This window comes from Lepisma saccharinum, chromosome 7 (assembly GCF_977018435.1).
Source record: "Lepisma saccharinum chromosome 7, izLepSacc3.1, whole genome shotgun sequence".
Lineage (NCBI taxonomy): Eukaryota > Metazoa > Arthropoda > Insecta > Zygentoma > Lepismatidae > Lepisma > Lepisma saccharinum.
In genome coordinates this window covers 31978242-31998911 of record NC_139235.1, presented here as the reverse complement: position 1 = coordinate 31998911, position 20670 = coordinate 31978242, and the positions used below count along the sequence as shown (strand labels likewise).

The 20670-nt window shown below is 38.7% G+C and overlaps 1 protein-coding gene across 2 annotated transcripts in view; it reads right to left on the bottom strand.

The window, feature by feature from the left end:
- bark (C-type lectin domain-containing protein bark beetle) overlaps positions 1–20670 on the bottom strand; it is a 243301-nt gene that overhangs the window by 197600 nt on the left and 25031 nt on the right. Inside the window, exon 2 of one of the 2 annotated variants that reach the window (XM_083125146.1) lies at positions 8767–8882. The exons of the other annotated variant lie outside the window; for it this stretch is intronic. The gene's annotated coding sequence lies outside the window, so the exon portion shown is untranslated. The remainder of the gene's footprint in view (positions 1–8766; positions 8883–20670) is intronic. 2 annotated transcript variants of the gene reach the window in all.

Below are 20670 nucleotides of genomic sequence, written 5' to 3'. Positions count from 1 at the left end.
TAGCCCTAGATGAATTATTAGATGGCATTATTTTTCTGTTCTATGACCTTCGTTTATCTCCCTACTGCAAAATAGACACTAAATTCTAAATATAAAACACAATTTACAATGTGAAATTCGTAGCTAGACATAAACAGTGTCTTTAAAAAAATGGCTTTCTTTAATGGGCGGTTCTTTCCGAGTGTTATCTTCGTATTTCGGTAGGCTTATTAAATATATCTATGTAGTATAAACATTCACATAACTAGAGTAGTTAGTTGTGTGTGTATTTTTAATACTATCTAATAGTACGATGTGATTTTCAATGCTTGAATATGTTGTATGAGCACGTTCATTAAGCAAAAAATAAAATTTTGCTTTACCTTTTTAAAATCTAGCATCAAATCTCTCTACATTAAATTTTGTGTTTAGTAAAATATATTTGTATTCTGATTTTCCAGTACATCATGTATAATTTGGTTAACTGGCAAGTCCAGTAAATTTATATCTTACAAGTCGATGCCCTGATGCCAAAAATTTCACTATAAATACATTTCTGATCTTTAAGTTTATATGGAAATTAATATGAACCATACTAATATATCAACTATGGCATAATCATAATTCAATTATGCACACATTTGCTGTCAAATATAAAATTACGTAGATTTAAATTAGTCGTCAACTCCTGGGTGCATTGAACCTTTCGCGGTCCAGCTGTAGAAAATCACTGGCACTAAAACTGAAGCAGAAGCAAATAAGACTGGCTGCAAATGGAAAGAAAGAAAAAAGACGAAAAAAACAACTATTTCATAAATCTGGACTGGACCTACAGTTTGAAATGAGATCCAAAGCACTCGGCCTCCCTGATTACAAGGCAACAAACATTACTTTATTTCACTCCAGAGGCCCATTCAACCTTCTATGAAAAGGCCGGCCTTTTCCCAACAACAGTACATGCAATTTGTTCTCTGTGATTTACAGGCTAAATTAAATCTTAATCTAAAATGAAGTAGCTAACAATCTTTTTAACTATAGAGAACATATGAAGTAACACACGAAGTGCGGGATGTCACATTTAAGTGACAAGTGACATGGGCCCCTTCAGTCTATAAGCAACCATTCACCATGCATGCACAAACAAAACCAGAGGCAATATGATGCGTGCCATTGAAGGAGCTATCAGACTGACCTGGCGTGTCTCCCCCCGCAGAAATATTGCGATTGATTGATTTGTTGTTTTAAGTCCACTTTATGCACAGATAGGCTAATCTGAACCGGACCTAAAGTTTAAAGTGGGATCCGAACCAGTATGTGCCTTCACCGGGTATCGAACCCGGGACACCTTGATTGCAAGGCGACGACGTTACCACTATGCCATCGGGGAGGCACAGAAGAAATTATGAAAAACAGTTAATATACAGGAGAAAAATAAGTAAACGTGCATAAGAGAAATAAATTATAAGTGTTCGTATTAATCTTTTATACAAGAAGGAATATTAGAATATACAGTCCTCATATGCACTTTACTACCGTTCAGTACTATGAATGTTGAGCTCAAATGTCTCGTAGAATATCAGTTTTTGATAAGGATGGTACAATCTCATTTCTTGAAGAAGGAAACTTGTCTCGTTCTACATTTCGTCTCCAGATTTTTCCTCTATATAATTATATCATATGCAATTTTTTAAAAAAAATATTTACAAAAACCCATAAACAAAGTGTTTGCACTATTATGAACTTGTATTCTATTTTTGGTACTTGACGTGTCATTTTGCCTCCCCTGGTGATTAGATGAAATTGACGAAGGGGACAATAGGTAGGCACTAGTGTTGCCCACGAGACGAGACTTTGGCCTGTCTCGTCTCGAAAATATTCGTTTGTCTCATGACATATGGTCAATCTCGTCTCGTCTCGAATTTTTAAAAGCCTGTCCCGTCTCGTCCCGTGAACAACACTAGTAGGCACCCATACATACACACATGCAAACAAATATGTCACACACACCGTGCTTTTTATAGCGGTACGCAATGATTATCACTTGTAACAATATTAATTTTGTACTGTTTGTTACATCTTTTCCTTTCTTCAACCAATATTAATACCTAAATTTGTGAAACTACATATTTTGTTTATGCATACGTTTAGCAATTATTTAGACAGCGGTTCTGAAGATCATATGCGACACTTTCCTGCCTCCTTCCTAAATGGGGGGGGGGGGGGCAAAATTAAATATTTAGTCCTCAGTTAAGGATTGCACTAAGTACCGGGTGTTTCATAAATAATTGAGGGATTACAAATATGTATTGCAAGTAAAGTATTGAACTAACGATCGAAGAACGCAAACAGTTTGTGCGTGTGTGTTTTGTTATGCTGAGAGTTCATATCCCTGCCGCTAGGCGACACTCAAATCACCCACATCACTCACAGTGTTTTGTGCAATGTTTGGGTCCCCAATTTCACCGGACCTTACACAGTGCCTCTTCTTTTGCCGGGATTTCATCAAAGACAGGGTATTCGTCTCACCAATGCCGCGTGATATCGCAGTCCTAAGGAAGCGTATTGTCGCAGCGAAAGACACTAATCGTCAGACCCATTTGTTGATGTGAGTTGTCACCCGTGGTGCACACACTGAACATTTGTAAGTGTAAATATATATATAAAGGAAAACTGAGTTCCTGGTTCGTTCTGGACTAGTTTCATTCAATACTTTACTTGCAATACATTTTTGTAGCCCAACAGTTACTTATGGAACACCATTGTATCATTCGTGCATCAAAGAAAATGAGAACATTGCAAGTTGGGTCACTAGAAACCTACATTCTTAACAAGTATAGTTAACTGAAAATATATTCACCCACACCCACCACTAACGTGTATCAAATTTACCTGCCAACCCCTATCCTATCTAAGCTTCTTCAGCGCCCCGACCCGCCTAACCCTGTCTCCGGCGCTAACCTGCCTCACCCAACGTCACTTGTTAACGCGCAGTTCAATGTGGTGTTGCACCAAGTAATCTCGCATTCACAAGTGGTGGGAAGAAATGATTCCTCCCCAACACTGTGTAGCTCTTCCTGAAATCTCGCATGCAAAGCCACCACCAGCGTGAGCTATTGGCAGTCTAAGATCTTTACACCCAGCGGCACCACTTGAAAGGTTCCGTCAGCAGTTTGCGAAGGCAGAACCATTCGAATGGCACCGTCAGGAGAAGAATTCGAGAAGAACTGAGCAAGATATTGGTTGCAACAGCAGAGTTGACCCACCATCCTGGCCCAGTGCGCGTCTACGTCCCCTTCGTCTCTCTCGACTCCGGGACGCAGAAAGGGAAAATACATATACTACTAAGCAAGGATTACATTTTGAGTCGCTTTATCTAACTCAGACTATTATAGGTCTTACGTATATGTAAAAAGGAGCACAGTCGCATTGAAGTGACTGTACAAACTACTACCCTTAACTACCCACCAAACCCACCATGGGGAGCTGAGACGCAAGCAGAATTATTTTCCCCAATACCTTGATGCATTAAATAAAAATATCTCAAAGTGGTTTTCTAGAAACATCCTTTCTCGGTCCTCAGGCAAAATTTGAAAGATTTCTGTCGAATGGTTCTCGAGTTAATCTTGACCAAAATTACCACTTAAGTGCACACAGGCTTGACTAGAAAAATGCACAAATTATCGCCAGGATATAAGATTGTGCAAGAAATCTAAGTTTTCATAAAATGGCTTCCTAATATAAGACGAGACACCATACTTATCTTCCATATAAACCAATGTGACCAAATGTGACACGCGCTTGAGGAAAATGCTCAAATTATCGACAGGGTGTAAGTTTCCTTAAGTCATCTTGTAGTTGGGAACACCGCTATGATTCCTGGCTTTTCCCCTTGAACTCTATACTTTGCCAATCAAAATACTCGATCACATTACAAAGTTAAAATAAAAGTTGCCAAAACGTGCAGGTGCATCCCATTTTAAACTGTAGCTCCAGTCTTCATTAGCTTATCTGTGCATAAATATGACATAAAAACATAACCCACAGCTCAGCAAATTTGCAGTTAATATTTGTCATCAAAAAATCAAGTACGAGACAGTTTCCAGTTTTAGACAGTATCAGATTTGAGATTCGCTTCGAGCTCATCAAGCCTACAAGCCAGTACAAAAATTTCAAGGAATTAGGAAAGAAAGCTAAACCGTAGTAGAGTTCGAGAAGAACTGAGCAAGTCTTTTCAAATAGATCCACTGTTAATGTATAATTTACAACCCCTCCCCCCCAAAAAAAAGTTACACGTCACAAAAGGAGTAAGAAATTGTAACCTGAAGCGGGTAACAAACACGTCAAGAAACTACTTCAGTCTGCTACAATTAAGACAGTTAATTTTTAAAAAAAACAAAAAAAAACCTATGTATTGAATTTTCTCTCTAACCTAGAACACCTTGCGTGATAATGCCGCAGTAGTGTTTGACGAGTTCTCAAGACGAATAACCAACACTAAGCACATTTAATTTTTATCACAACATATAACGCATATTCAGTTGCATATTATTTTGATTTGTACACATTGTTACCGGGTTACGAATTACAAAACAATGGATGACAATAAGATTTTAAAAATTGAAATTTAAAACTTCACTGTAACCAAATACCAACTGCTAACGGTAAATAACGATGATAAGTGCATAATATTTAAAAGAAATCATTAAATCAATGGAATTGTTTTAGTGGCTTGCTCAGAATTAAACTTTTAATGTCAGTGTTTGTCAAAGATCAACCTAGCAAATTATCAAAAGTCCGAAATTTGAACAAGTACATCTTCCCACAAAAAAAAAAAAAAAAAAGTCCTCTTGATAATCTTTACCAATGTCTGACATTCGTATACGAACTGAGAAGTGGGGATGGGCTGATTCAGACAATTGAATGCGGTTTCGGCAGAACTTTTACACCGGCGTACACGGCAGAAAATGGTAGAACGAACCACACAATGTAAATATAAAAGTGTGTTTCAGCAACCACCGATTCTAACCAAATCATTTTTGTGTGTGTTTGATTTCTCTTTCCGGCCGAATGCGACAGAATTGTACTTCTGTGCACTATTTATGCATGACTTCACAACACGCAAACTGGATCTTTCCATAACATTATACAAATTAACGTTGCAAGAATTATAAAAATTTGTGATTCTTAAACTGTTCTTTCGCTTGAAATCATCATCTACAAATTTAGCCTACAATTTTAACACGGAACCTATCCTACCAAACAAAAACGAATCTAGAACATAAACTCTTAAAACATTCACATTATACAGCGTTCTTGAACTAAACGGCTCCCTGTTAATATATGACATAATGTACAATGGAAAAGATATACGTAAATACTTGTTATTTGTGAATGTTTAAAAAACAGTCACTACTTCCTGTGTTGTTTTGATGACAACAGTGAATAATAAAAAGTTTAGTAACTTTATTTACGAACGTAAACCATTCGAGATATCAATCAATTAATATGACATTAAGTTGAGAAACTGTGATAAAATCTCAGTGGAATTGTAAAACACTAACTTTTTGTCAAGGTTGTTAATAAATTCAGTTCCGGTACAAGAGAGAAAATCACATTTTAGTCACAGTAATTTACGTCAGTTATTATAATGACGTTGCTAGGAACACGATAACTTCAAAACTAAACGAGTGTTTTCTGAGAGAACACCACTGGGGGAAATGTGTCTTTGTGTGCGCCCTGGAAAAAAATACCTTGCTTGCCCCTCCCTACAAAAAATCCTACGGACGTCCATGTCTTTATTTCACATCCTCTGATAAAGCTATAGTATATCATATCAAGATTGTACCATTTCGAGGATATAAAAGTACTGAATATAGACAGATTTGGAAATTGACATGGCTTCTTATCTTGTCAAAACCTATTCATATTTACCACCGAGTCACTAATAGAGGACACTATCCTGCAGGATAGGTGCGATATTTTTATATTGTTCTCAGTAGGTTAAGTCTGTTATTCCTAACTTTTCCAAGTGGGCATTCAAACCAACATGTCAGGTTCGAATTCGCATTACGAAGATTACGGTTTCTCTTCGTGGTTCATTCTGATGGAACTATGGACATATTTGACCTATCTGTGCGTACTACTTACATGTTGATGTAGTTTTAATTTTCCTTTTCTATTTTGATACATCTGTAAAGGGCATATCCAAATATCTGGTTTGTTTCATTTAATTGTCTACTAGATGACTAATGTGTACAAGAGAGTGGCAAGCCGACTTTCGTGGCGAAGTGGTTAGCACATCGCGCTGCGACGCCAGGGGTCCTGGGTTCGAATACCAGTCTGGCCATGGGTCTGAGTATCCATTCATCAATTTCATCATATCATCACTCATCCGCATCTTTGTAATTAGCCAAAAGTGGCAGAAAAGCGAAGTAAAATACAACCAATCAATCAAGTCAATCAAAAGGGTGGCAAATTGATTATAATTCATTATTTTGATTAAATTTGATTATTGTTATTTAACGTCGCTTTTCTGTCACTTTCAGCTAATCGCTACGGTGGGGATGAGTGGTGGATTTCATGAAAGGACAATCAAAGAACAACCATACCCAGGCCGGGATTCGAACGAGGACCCCAGCCATCGTAGCACGCAGTGATAACCACGGAGATCGACTGTAATTCATTACCAATGAACATAGAATCGACACTTAAGAATTGATTTCGAAAGAGGAAGAGTGGTTTCCATGGAGATGAAGAAATACAATCATAAGATTCTCGTATGTGGTGGTACGCTGGAGGGGAGAGGAGTTCATCTCTTCAGATCACAATTGTCCGTGAGAATGTTTCATTTTAAACTTGTTTGGTTGGAATGAGGTCCCAATTGTCAGCGCTCGCAATTGTCCGCACTCCTACCTGTCACCTTGTACAGTCACTGGCAATAAAGATGGGACACCTAGATCCTAAAATACTCGCTTCCCTGCACAGCGCTGTGTGGGTTGCCTACCTATACGGCGATAAGTTGATTTCAATAGCAAATTTTCAATGGCAACTTCTACCACCGCCGTAGAGTTAGGCAACACACTCATCGCCTTGCAGGGAAGCTAGTAATTCAGGATGTAGGTGTCCCATTTTTATTGCAACGAGTGTACAGTTCGACCCAGAGGAGAAGAGCGAGCGGAAGAAACATGAACCATGCAATCAACTGCTTGCCATGTAATCCTGCCCCTGCGTTGCCAAAATGGGCGGTGTTCAACACATCGTTGTCACTTTTATTCACTGTCAAGTGTTTGCATGGTCATGATGGAGAAAACCGTACAAAGCCCAATCAGGGATGTAATATTTGATGATGTTAAAGTTTTTGGCAACGCAGTAAAGGAAGAAAGATATGGCAACACAAAGGGAAAGCAATTCTGAAATGATAACATCTCCAACTGACCAGTGGCGAAAAAGGATGGTAAATATCAGGTTTGTTAAAGGTCCAGGAATTTTAAATAAATTCAATTCCGGTCCAGGAGAGAAAATCAGCAAACGTAAATGGGTTCTGGACCGTAAAGAACCTTTTTATTTGTAAAGTATTTCAATTCGGTCCAGGAACCTTTTTTCCGGCTCAATTTCAATTCGGTCCAGGAACCTCTTTTACGGGTTCATTTAAATACGGTCAAACAACATTTTTTCCGAATTATTTTAAATTCGGTCCAGGAACATTTTCCCGGATCAATTCAAATACGATCCAGGAACTTTTTTCAATGAAACAATACACAACTTAAATTAAATTTAAATTGTGCGAGAGAAAAAGTTCCCGTCCTGTTACTTAATCCAATAGAACTCATTAAAATGTATGGATTTCTGGATCTTTAACAATCCCAGGGTTGTTAATTTCCAGGAATTGTAAATAAATTCAATTCCCGCTCAGAAGAGAAAATCAGCAAGTGTAAATGGGTTCTAGGTCGTAAAGAACCTTTTTATGTTTAAAGTATTGCAATTAGATCCAGGAACGTGTTTTCAGGATGAATTTGAATACGGTCCAGGAACCTTTTTGCAATGAAACAATGCGCACTTGGACCGAATAAATTGTACGAGAAAAAAAATTCCGGTCCTGTAGCGGAATCCAATACAACCAATTAGAATTTATGAGTTCCTGGATCTTTAACAACCCTGGTAAATATGTAATGGTCGCTCGACCATCTATGGTGGAGTCACATGACAGGCACATGGGTGAGTCGATCTCTTAGATCATACGATTAGTTTCTATGTGATAAGTGCAAGGACAAGGAAATGGGCTGTTTGTATGGATTTATGCACTTCATTTATTTTTACATCACGGCTTCATAGCTCTAGTATTGTCGTAACAAAACAGCTCTCAAAACTCTACAAAGGGATATTGCAGACCAGGGGCGGCTCGAGATAAAATATTCACTCTGTAAAGGTAAAGTTTCCCCTGCATACAGCGCGTTGCAATGAAGACACATTTGGAGAATGGGGGGGGGGGGGTAAGGGCGCCACACATTCCGATCTCAGGCCATTTTGGAGGTGATGTGATCAGCACCACGCTTCGGCCGTCTTTACCCCACACGGTTGCCACCAGGCACACATTGATTTGAGGCTGGGTGAGCTCCAGAGCCGGGTGACAAGGCTGCAAAAATTGATACCTTCAGATCCACTTTAAACTGTGTGCACGGTCCTGGTTAGCCTTTGTATGCATAAAGTGGACTTTAAATAAACTCGATCAATCCTTAAGCCGCTCCTGTTGCAGATTATCTATAATTTACAGTTCAAATTACAGATTACCTTTCAGCACGACGAAACCGGGAATATGAAGTCCAATTATTAACTTTTATCCTCGCAATCTGATGTCCTCAGCAATGGAGACAACACCTGCATCAGCTGAACAGTTCCACTTTTACCTGATAAATTAAAAAATAAAAAATGTACTCCATTTGCCGGAGTTATCGGTTTCTAGGATGCCGCGCCAACAAAGCACGCATTAGATGTTCAATCTTTGTTTATGCATTTATGTTAACAATTGTACAGTCTGTGGGTTGAATTGGTTCCATTGAAACTTAGGTTTTTCTGTTACAACCCAGAAGTGTTCGTGACTGTACCATGAACTATAGTGCAATGTCAGTATTACTTTACCTTCTTTAAGCTTCTGACAATTTTTGGACTTCACAGTAAGTGTTCATTCCACATAACATTTTATTTATAACGTTACTCTGTGAATTCTGCTCTCAGAAAATACTTTTCTGTGTTCCCAAGGAACGATCAGTCCAAAATAACCATGACATATAAAAAAAAATACTAAGCCTTAGGGAGAAAGGTTCATGAAAGAAATTTCAATGCAAAATATGTTTATTCTATTTAAGAATATGTTTTAGGGGTATTTCATGTGAAAGTGTCCCTGAGCCTCAATATTTAAATTGAATGCAATTCTGTGACTTTATTCTATCTTATGAGAGAGCAATCTAAGATTGTCATTTGCATAGAAATTCAAGTATTATACACTATTAAGTTAGAACGTAGAAGGTATTTTACATATTGCTTATTTTAACTTTTTGCTTTATCTTTGTTTTGGATCCCACCCGTGACACCAAAGAACAATTAATTTCCCTTCAACTGTTACATATCCCCCACAACTTCACTAGAATATTCAAAGGCACATTTAGGCACCTTCTATCTTTGTCTAAAATAATTCATTTTTCATCATTTGACTATTCACAGAAATTAAAATAAATTTCGTATTAAGTGAAGAGGCGGTGCTTCGTATGGCCCACCCGTGACACAAAATTCTTCAGTTGCAGCTACAAATTTGGAAAAGTAATTTAAGGGTAGTTATGTTTAATCAACAGTGTTTTCATATTTAATTGCACACAAACTGTAAGAGAAACGTTGCTTAACTGTCAGTAGAATAGTAACTTTACAGGCACGTATCTAGAAATATATTTCGGAGGGGGTCTCTGAACCAATATCTCAGAATTAATATTAACAATAATAATGTTTAAATTAAAATAAGTATATAATTGTTAATTTTAAATAATATTACACATGTGAATGTGGCCGCGGTGGCTCAGTCGGTAACGCGTCTGACTACCATGCTCAAGGTCCCGGGTTCGATCCCCGGCCGGTTCAAATCCGGGAACTTTTCTAACGGTGGAAGCGGCCCCGGCGCCTACCCAGCGTCGAATAACATGGGTACCTGGGGGAAACCCTGGGGGGTAAAGGCGGTCAGTGGCGTGATGCTGATCACATCACCCCCACTCACGACCGGATCAAGAAAGTGCGGGGCGTTACCCCCACACCCCCTATACGCCTTCATGGCGTGGTGCTATGCACAGGGGAACACTTTACCTTTTTTATTACACATGTGAATTAATTAATATTGTCTTGTTATTATTGCATGTTTTGGTAAAAAGACGTTATATAACGACATGTATTCATTATCTAACCCAGGTATAGTTAATATCGCCAAAATTTGTACAAAAACAACTGCCCCTGCAATGAAATTAATGTCAAATATATAAGGAATTGAATATTTTTTAATAAGAAAAAAGGATGTTGGATCCAGTTGAGGAAAAGTAAAGTTCCTGATTAATATTTTATGCATATTATTATAAATAGTAGTTTCCATAAATCTTCTTTGGTACTGTCAATGGCGTGTCATCACAATATAATCCTTGCACTCCCATAAATTCATTGGAAATATATAATCATCGATTATACAAAAATGAAAAACAAGTATATTTTTATTATTTAATTTTAGTACTTGGTAATTATATCGGGGGGATCCGAATCCCATGGACCTCCTCCCTAAACACGTCCTTGTTACTTTAATATAAAAAATGTAGTCCTCGTGTGTCTCCTATGGGTCTACACTTATGGAACACCCTGTACGCAACACAAGAAGTTTCACATCGCTCTAACGAACGATACGTGGAGGATGGAGAGTCTAACGAGAAAAGCGAACACGAGTTTCTTTCTCCACAGGCACTTCTATTAGCACGTCCCCTGCGTCCTAAATCTGATTGTACCTCTAAGTAGGACAAAGGCAAATGGCCTTATGGGGAAGGTGTTAGAGACGAGGCGGAAAAGGGTTCCCACACATTTTCTTCCAAGGTGGTGGGAAACTGGAAAGTTCAGGAAGGTGATAGACCTTGATCTTCTAATTGAGTCAACTCCTAGTTTATTCCTATAACAACGGATAAGCCCAAAGTAAAACAGAAAATGAATAGAAAAACAACAGATAACAGCAATGCCAAAATGTAAATGTAAAAAAACAAAAGAGAAACATTTATCAAACAATGTGTGTAAATGTGCCAATAAAGAGAAAGAAGTATGTGACAGAAAAGGGTAAGTATAGATAAAAGCCATAGAAAAGCAAACCAGAGGAAACAAGAGTGAAAATAATAACTGCAAGGCAGAAAGTATAACTCTACCGGCTTCCAGTCACGTGAATGCTGTTGAGCCTCTTTCACAGCAGAAACGCTTTCCACATTGCAAGAATTCTTCGCACGGTGATTTTTCCTATTTGCTTTTCACGTTTCCCCCCACCAACAATCTTGGCCTCAAAAATCCCCCCACCAAAAATGTCCGGGGGGAGAGTTTTTGTTATAACAAACAAAAGATAAGAAATTACTTTGAATTTCAAATATACTTTACTAAGAATAATATTGAAAACGCACAAATTAGTGTAGTTGTGAGTATTGAATGCATTCTCTCTCAAGAGATCATTAACAAATCTACATCAATACGCACAATAAAAGTAAAACAAGAATGCAAGAAAATCTAATCGATTTATGTTAACATAAAGCACAAACTAAACAAAACTTACACATAATAAAATCACTTGAACTATTTTATAATTCATTTAATATCTTTAACCAGTTAGTAAAGGAAATAGCTGCTTTGCAATATCTGATATGTATAAAAGTAACAAATTAATTTCCTTTATGTAATTAATAATAGTATTATTATTAATAATAATAATAATATATTTTAATTGAGTAATTTATTTTTACTTTTAATAACATTACAAATATGTATATCGAATAATATACACATATGTTTGTGGGAGAGGGGGGGGTTGAAGATGAAGAACTTTCTCCCCCAACCAGTTTTCAATGATTTCGCACCCTGCCTCAACCAACACAGCGACAGTAAGGGAGATGGCAAACTTTGGCAACGGTGGTCGCCGGTTTGCCTACGTGGTTGGTTTTCGCTAACACAACCCCTGTCGTCTGCTATTTTGGCTGAAAGATAATACAGTTATACATTCCGCCATATAAACACGCATGATAAAAGGAAAATATGATGCGGACGGAGTATTTTTCAAAGTGAAATAAATAATACGTCCAAAAATTAGGAGGGGCGATCGCCCCTATCGCCCTTCCCGTGGATCCGCGCTTGCAAACCCGCGATGTTCATCCCATCGCTGATATAACAGGTTTCAAATTACACTTGCGACTGGGACGTATAATGTCGCGTGGAAAAAGGCACTGTGAAAGAGCTTAGCAGTCACAACTTCTTTTTTGTGCTGTAAACGCTCGTGTTTCGAGAACCCCTGGGAGTTCGGTGTCGTTTTACGTCTTCCCTTGGCATTTCACGCTCCGGGAATAAAGGGACATAATGCAGGGTTGTTGAGCATTGTTCAATGGTCGTTGTGCGAAATGGGGTTTCTTTTACGTGCGGCACGGGAAGTGGAAAGCTTAAGTGGTAGAAAAACGTCCTCCCATTCCACGAACTGGAACTTCAAGTCTTCAAAACCTCGCTGGCAGTGTGACGAGATATTATATCCTTGAGTTTCATGGATGTTTTTTAGTCGGTTGCAGGGAACGGTCAGTGTTGCCCACCCTACAGGATTTACCCGGAATTACATATTTCTTCCCGGAACACGGAAGTGCTTCGTCCAAAAAAAAAAAAAAAAAAAAGTTCGGAATTCTACTACAAAAGTTTAAAAGTGACTGCCTTCAAAGTAAAACCAGAAATTTTTGGGGAAGTACATTGTAAAACGGTGGAACAGTCCCATCAAGTTCGCTGCAATTTTTCAGTTTCTCACCACACTCACGCGTCTAGGAGTGCGCGTCAAATCCCCTGCATATGGCGATAGCCAATAGCAGCGCACTGCAGCGGTGCCAAGTTGAAATCTCCGAGCGCCAGGTACACGATTGAGTAGCGAGGTGAAACAGGTTCTGAACTAGGCAACGCCGCACGTCTCTGATTCGCTGGTGCTGTTCAAGGCCATATGCAGGAGATTTGACGCGCACTCTAGTTGGTTACACGGTGCAACACCGACTCGTTGATTTGGTGTCAAGCAGTGTATTTGTTGCACCGTTTGCATTACGTTCTGGAGCGGTGTAGTGTGCGGTCACGTGGTGAGTGCTAACTAATCAAATGAACCTTTTAAAGCTGCAGAACGTTGGTTGAACGTCATTTCCTTGCACCAGCCTGACACCAGGATACACCTGCACCAGTGGCGGCGATTAGGGCGGGCAGTTGCCCCCCACTTTTCTACACTTTTGCCCCCGCACTATGCTAAATCTTATCTACAAAGGGACATGTACTGTCTTTGCCCCCCAGCTTTGGCACATTCCCCCCCCCCGGTTTTAGGACCCAATCGCCGCCACTGACCTGCACTACACCTAATGTCAAAAAGTGCAGCGAACTAGATGGGCCACTATCTTCTAGAACGGTGTACAGTGTGGCTCATTGTCACGTGGTCCGTGCTAACCAATGAATGAATTTTCAACGCACCTGCTGAATCTTTTGAATTTTAACACCACTATTCTTGCCTACACCGTCCGCTTGGCTGAACACCATTCTGACACCGGGATATACTTGCACTACACCTAGTGACAAAATGTGCAGCTGGACGGCTGATTCATTTGGTTTATTTTTACTTCACCTTTCTGACACTTTTGGCTAATTGCGAAGATTATGGTGAAATTGATGAACAGTCATACCGAGGCCGCGACTCGAACCAGAGACCCAGACATTGTTGCGCGCCGAACTAGACGGGGCTATTAGCATTTTTCCCATGAATAAAATACTTGCGGTAACCTTAAACATTGGCAAATTTGGTGATAATATTGTACATAACATTTTTACTGTGTAATGCTATTCCATAATTTGAGGTTTTTTTCTGAATTTGTGAGGAAATGTCATCAATAACAAATAAAAGTATTGTTACTTTATTGATGGCAAGGCCCCTAAGACTTACCATGTAATAAAATTAAATAATCAACACATATTTGTCTAGCATTTGTTACATAATCGATGATTATTCATTTCCGCAGAACTTATTGGAATTGGGATCACACGGCTTTGAAGGACAGTTCCAAAGATTATGCACTCTACTACTTATGATAATGTGCATAAAATATTAATCAGGAACTATACTCTTCGTCAATTGGATCTAACTTATTTTTTGTTATCCAATAAATATTCAATAATTCTTTATTTATTTGCCATTGACACCCGTTGTTTTATTATTATTGAGACACTTGGTCGGACCACCTCGAAATGTATTTCTAGATACGTCGCTGTCAGAACTATATTCATCTGAAGACGTAAGAAGGGATCTTACAACACCAGACGAACAGAACAAAGGAAACACCACAAGGATAACATTGAAGACAATTACGCAACAATCACCCCTTCCCCTCTTTCTTGATGAAAGGCAACAGAGAAGATTCTTCACGGACGACCCATTGCGTCCTGTCCTCAATGGAAACAAAGGGAAGTCTGGAAGGGTGGAAAAGTAAATCTGTAAACCCTTGGCGGAAGCAAGCTCTGGTGAGCGCATCCACCCATCTAAAAGAGCCAGTTTCCGCGCAGGGGTGAAAGGCGATTAGATTCGCATGGGGAACGGCCATTAATAAAAAAGGGAAGAACAGTGTGCGTGCTAATAGAACCATGAATAAAATATACTCCGGAAGTAATTTTTTTCAACAGCCAGCAGGCACGTCGCAATTTTTATGTCCATTCATTGGTGGTTGTACACCCAATGGCAAGAGTAAGTGAATTGTCCATCACCATTGGACTGTTTTCTATAATGTGATGATTTTGGCACGGTATTTGACGACCTAAAAATAATTTTGCTCTTGAAATTAAAGATTGTTTTTTAAAATAAATTACAAGAGCATTCTATTGTCACAGGTGGGACGCACATAATACAGACTACATTTTTGACACTAAAGTACTAGTAACTACAGTTAAGCAACATTTTTCTTACAGTTTCTATGGAATAAATTTTGAAATTGAACACTACAGATTAAACATAACTACCCTTAGAATACTTTCCTAGATTTATAGCTATATATATATATAAAAAAAAGTAAAATGCTCCCTTGTGCTTTGCACCACGCCACGAAGGCGTATAGGGGCTGTGGGGTTAGGGCTTTCTTGAACTCGGCCGAGCTGGGGGTGATGTGATCAGCACCACGCCCCTGGCTGCCTTTACCACCCGGAGTTTCCTCCACGTATCCACTTTATACGACGCTGGGTGGGCGCCGGAGTAGCTTGAACAGGTTGAAACAGTCCCGGTTCTCCCCCGCCGGGATCGAACCCGGGTCTCTCGCATGGTAGTCAGACGCCCTAACGAGTATCCCCATTTTTCACTTTTCTCTCAATTTTTCATTTCTCGGTTTTCAGTTTTTATCATTTGGACAAACACAAATACCCATGCCTTACCCGGGACTCGAACCCAGAACCCCTGGCGACGTAGCGCGCTGTGCTAAACAACATCCGCCAAGAAAGCCGACACGACTGAGCTACCGCGGCTTTCAGATTTATAGCTATAGGTGAACAAATTTGTGTCACAGGTAGGACAGATAAAACACTCCATCTTTACTTAATAAGAAATTTATTTTAATTTCTGCGAATTGTGAAATGATGAAAAATAAATTATTTAAGACAATGAGAGAATGTTATTGGCATTTGAATATTCCAATGGAGTTGAAGGGGAAATGTAGCAGTTAAGATATTTCCAAGACTTTCCCAGGCTTTTGCAGTCAGTCAGAACACTGCAAGTTCGGATTTAGTGGGTTTGTGAGCTACGAGCTCATTCCTCGGTCAACCAAACTGGGAAAATAACTACAGCGCAACTAATATCGAGAAGAAGTCAAAACTTCGACAACAAGTCTCGAACGACTCGCAAGTCGTTGGTCAATTAGGCGAACGCTGATTACAGCACCGTGTCGAGCCATACGTCACGTACTGCTTGCGGTGCGGAGCAGAACGACAGACGACCGCCTGCCAGAGAGAGACGAGGGCTCGCATAATGCTTGAGTTTGATCACATACCTCGCGTGGGAAACTCAACAGCTGACGGAGCTGCGAGTGGACGCGTTAATGCACGACTGACTGCGGGGAGATGATAATGGGATTACCGAGTAGTTATTAACATTATAAATTCCGGCTGTGAACTTGAGTGCAAGTGGTATGTAATGTGCGTATTAATTATGAAGAAAACCTAAAATCTCGACGAATTACAAGTTTTTACATATTTCAATGTATTCTACATACTTGTAATATCCACATTCCACGAAAGGTGATCCTACTCCTTGTAAATAACAAAATGAATTAATGTGGAAATTATTAATATTAATTGCATTAAGGTTTAAATATTTCTGAATTAATATAATTTGATTATTTCACCAACAAACATTATTAGCATCTGTAGCCTCTATGCTTCACAAACAAGGCCCCGGTTTCGATACCCGGTGGAGGAACATAGTGGTTCGAATCCCACTTTTAAATGTAGGTCCAGTCCCGATTAGCCTTACTGTGCATAAAGTGGACTTAAAACAACAACTCGATCAATCAATCAATCACAGACCAAAAAAAGTTAAACTTTGGTACATTTTTAAAGCATAGCACACGTTAACACAGTTTCGTTAATATTTCTCATGCATTCAGGCGGTGCCATAACACTCAATATTTTTAGTTTGTTAGCAGACAACACAAAGTACTTCATATTCTATTAAATCAGTTCATTATGAATATGTTAATCCTTTCGCGTGTCTAGAACCTTACGTTTTATGTGTGAATGTCACACGTAACGCTGGAATGCCCTGTAGTGATTTCATTATTAAGTATTGTCTATTCTATTTAAAGTTACGCTTTCTACGCCACAACATGTGTCAGGCTTAAGACTCACGAGGGTTATAGTAACTGAACAGAAAAAAGCTATTCCTTAGAATTAACGAAACGCGTATGATTAAGCACTTTCGTAGCCATACACAAAACAAGTAAAAAAAACATTTTTTGATTAACTTCTTTCTTACCTGACAATATATTATCATGCTCAGAACAAGTCTCCAACACACATGGAAAGGTTGCACCACTCGTATGATATTAACTTCATGACTCTTAGTATACAGCAGGATAATGTAAACAACGCAAACAATACAATCATTATATCTAAATAAAATGATTCTATATTTACATTGTTACATTCTCCAGCTTTAGTCAGTATAAAAATGAACCTTCGGTTCCTTAATGGCCAACAACGAAATTTAACGGTCATCTCAGGCATGGGACAAACTACATATATACAACTGATACGATAAATAAATAGGCATTAAAGCCGCATAACATAGTTCCGCTGGTCTTTATTAATGAATGAGTGAAAGTAGATATGTAAAAACAAGTTAGTGAAAAATGTACTTCAACTTATTATGTAAAAATTTACATAAAAATGTTTATGTATTTAAAATGTATGCTGGGCGTAAACAATTGATGATGATCAGAAATGCACACTATGTTCGTCAATATTAAAACGATATAATTGAACTTCACATTTTAATGAAGGAAACAATATCTCTATTTAACAACCTCACTTATATTACAGTTGTCAAAAAAAATAATAATAAAACTTTGGATCAGAATATGCACACCAAACAGCTTATATGCACACATCTATATTTTTTCCTCAACGTTCATAGTAATAAAAACTCTACAGGTTAGTCCATAACCACTTCAATTGACGTCATAAAATTTGAAATAGTATTATATTTTAATCTTAGGATTTTCAATGCCCAATTACTAGGAACCTTGAATTTTTGCAACAACATCGAAAAATGCTAATTCTTGCAAAACAAATAGGTTTATGAATGTGAAGTGGCATAGTCTAAATAGCTACCCCTTTTTATGCATTCGAAATCGCGAAATAATGAGAATTTGGCATAAAACATTACCTTTTTTCGCGATTTTAAACACATTTTGTTGACACGTTTATGTTTTATATTTATTATACATCCTTTCAACAGTTACTGCCAATCGGAATGTGAATATTACAAAATATGACAGTTTAGTTGGTTTAGTTATGTAACACATTCTGATTGTTCGATGCACAGAGACTATTTACTACGATATATGCATAAGCGCCATATTTGAAGTAGCATAGGTTAGCAGTGGCGTGCCCAAAGGGGGTTAGTGGGGGTCATAACCCTCCTTTTGCCTGGCATTCCTAAAAAAAAGTCAAAGGTAAGAAAAGGTGGCAAAATGAGGGCTGGCTACTAAAAAACTGTATAGCCTACGTAACCCCTTTTGGTAAACCCTGGGCACGCCACTGTGAGGTAGTTGTTCTCTTCTCCCTCCCTCAAGATTTCCCTGCGTTGAAGTGACGTAAGATAATGATCATGATAATCACACCCCAAATCACTTCGGCACAATGCCTACCCGGGATGTTTTCAACGCAGGATCTGATCTGTTTGCCCGAAATATGGCGGCCGAACGTGATTTCGCGCAAAGAATTGTGGGGGAAGGTGTTCGCTGAATATCATCCATTACAGGAAGGCGTGAAAACTCACTATTACCGTAATTCAACGCTTAATCGTCACAGATTTTATGCCAATTTTTTCAGGGAAAAGTGAGGGACAAGCATTATGTGAAGCTTTTTTCTTTTAATGTGGCGGTATTGCCGACACTTAATCATTTATTACTAAACTGTTTTTGGTGCAAGATTACTCGTTAATATACGTTAAAACTGAAAAATCCAAGTTAACACATGTCATTTCCTCGTTACAGTTTACCTAACATTTTTCCGATTTGAAAAATAAAATGTTAACGCATTAGTTGTTTATTTGTGCATTATGGTCGAAATATTACAATTGAGAAAATTTAATACAGTGTTACGAAGTCCGGACTTAAACAAATTTATCTCCGCTGTCCGAAGATTCAGCGCGGCTATCATTGGTTTTGTTTTCTGACGCGCCGATGCAAAGATTACGCGTTAAAAGGTTATAAACCAATTTTTGGGACTGAAAAAAAAAAAAAAAACAGGTTGGAAATTATCAAGTGAAATACAGTATCCCGTAAAGGTACCTAGCAGTCGCGGTGGTCTAGTCGGTATGGCGTCTGACTGCCACGCGGGAGGCCCGGGTTCGATTACCTAAAGTCGGATTTTTTTTCGGCCTTGTCCTCGCATAAAGCTTGAAGGCCACCGAGACGCGGCAAAGAATGCAACAGACGCGTTTCCGGAGTCCGAGTGGGCGAAAAGCTTAAATCGGATCGTTACCTGACGGAAACCCTTGGGGGGGGGGGAGGTGGCTGGAGCGTGGTGCTGATCACATCAGCTTCATTTCACAGTGTTATATGCGGGAAGTTTAACTTTTACCTTAGTATAAACGTACATAATAAATGTAATAAGAAAGAATGCGAGACAAAGACTTAGATGGCAGACAATGGAAGAACAGTGATTCTCAGTAGACGCTGCTTCTTGCAGACGTTAACCAAGCATTTCCTGTAGTGGTTACCCCCACGCATACTACATTCTTCCCTTAGCACACACACCTACCTCAGTCAGCAATGAACGATGGCCCAGAGGTATGCTTCAAGCAACCAGCTGCCGCACGCCATTTGAATATCAAAAGGTACGAGAAGGGAATCACACAAAGCTGAGATTCACTCTTTGTAGTGCCTTGAAAAAGGGAAGAGGGCAATGTTGCCATATGAAGGGAAATTTGGGTAAAATTTTATATGAAAGGGAAATTTATGAAAATATCGAAATCTGAAGAAATCGGGCACACATAATACACTCAATCTCTCCGAAGGCTTTCGTCGTGTAAATTATTCCCTCCAAAATATCGATAATATTTGAATTAGGAACAATTAAAACTTTAACATTATTTACAAGCATTTGTTAAAATTATTGTTACAACACAAGTAGTATAAATATAACGAGCTTTACTGCTCTCATAAACTTCCCATATTTTGCATACAATTTGATGTAAATATTCTTCATTTTCTGTTATTTGTGGTCATTCAGTCGATGTTAATATCTCTGAAGGTTGATGATGCTTTCTACGGATTGGTAAAATAATAGTTATGCTTAAATTTTGTGACCGCATATTACGATTTTTCTAATACGAGGTGAAAATTTGGATGGAAAAGGGAAATTGTATACCTGCGAGAGGGAAATTCTAATCTCTGATTGTGGCAACAGTGTATCTGGGGTTGGTGGGAGGATCTGGAAAGGTGTTCCGAAGGGGAGAAAAGGAGCGTTTGTTCAAGCCATTGAACCGAAATATATTCACGTTCAATGAAGCTAGTGATGCAACAATACAACGCAGATAAGTGTAGGTTTTTCACAGAACTTACACATTGTAAAGGACCTTGTTTGGTACGAAAGTTTAGGAACTTGATCTACCCCCAAATGTAATCGCATGCCAATGGCTGTATATGATAGGGTGACCAGAAG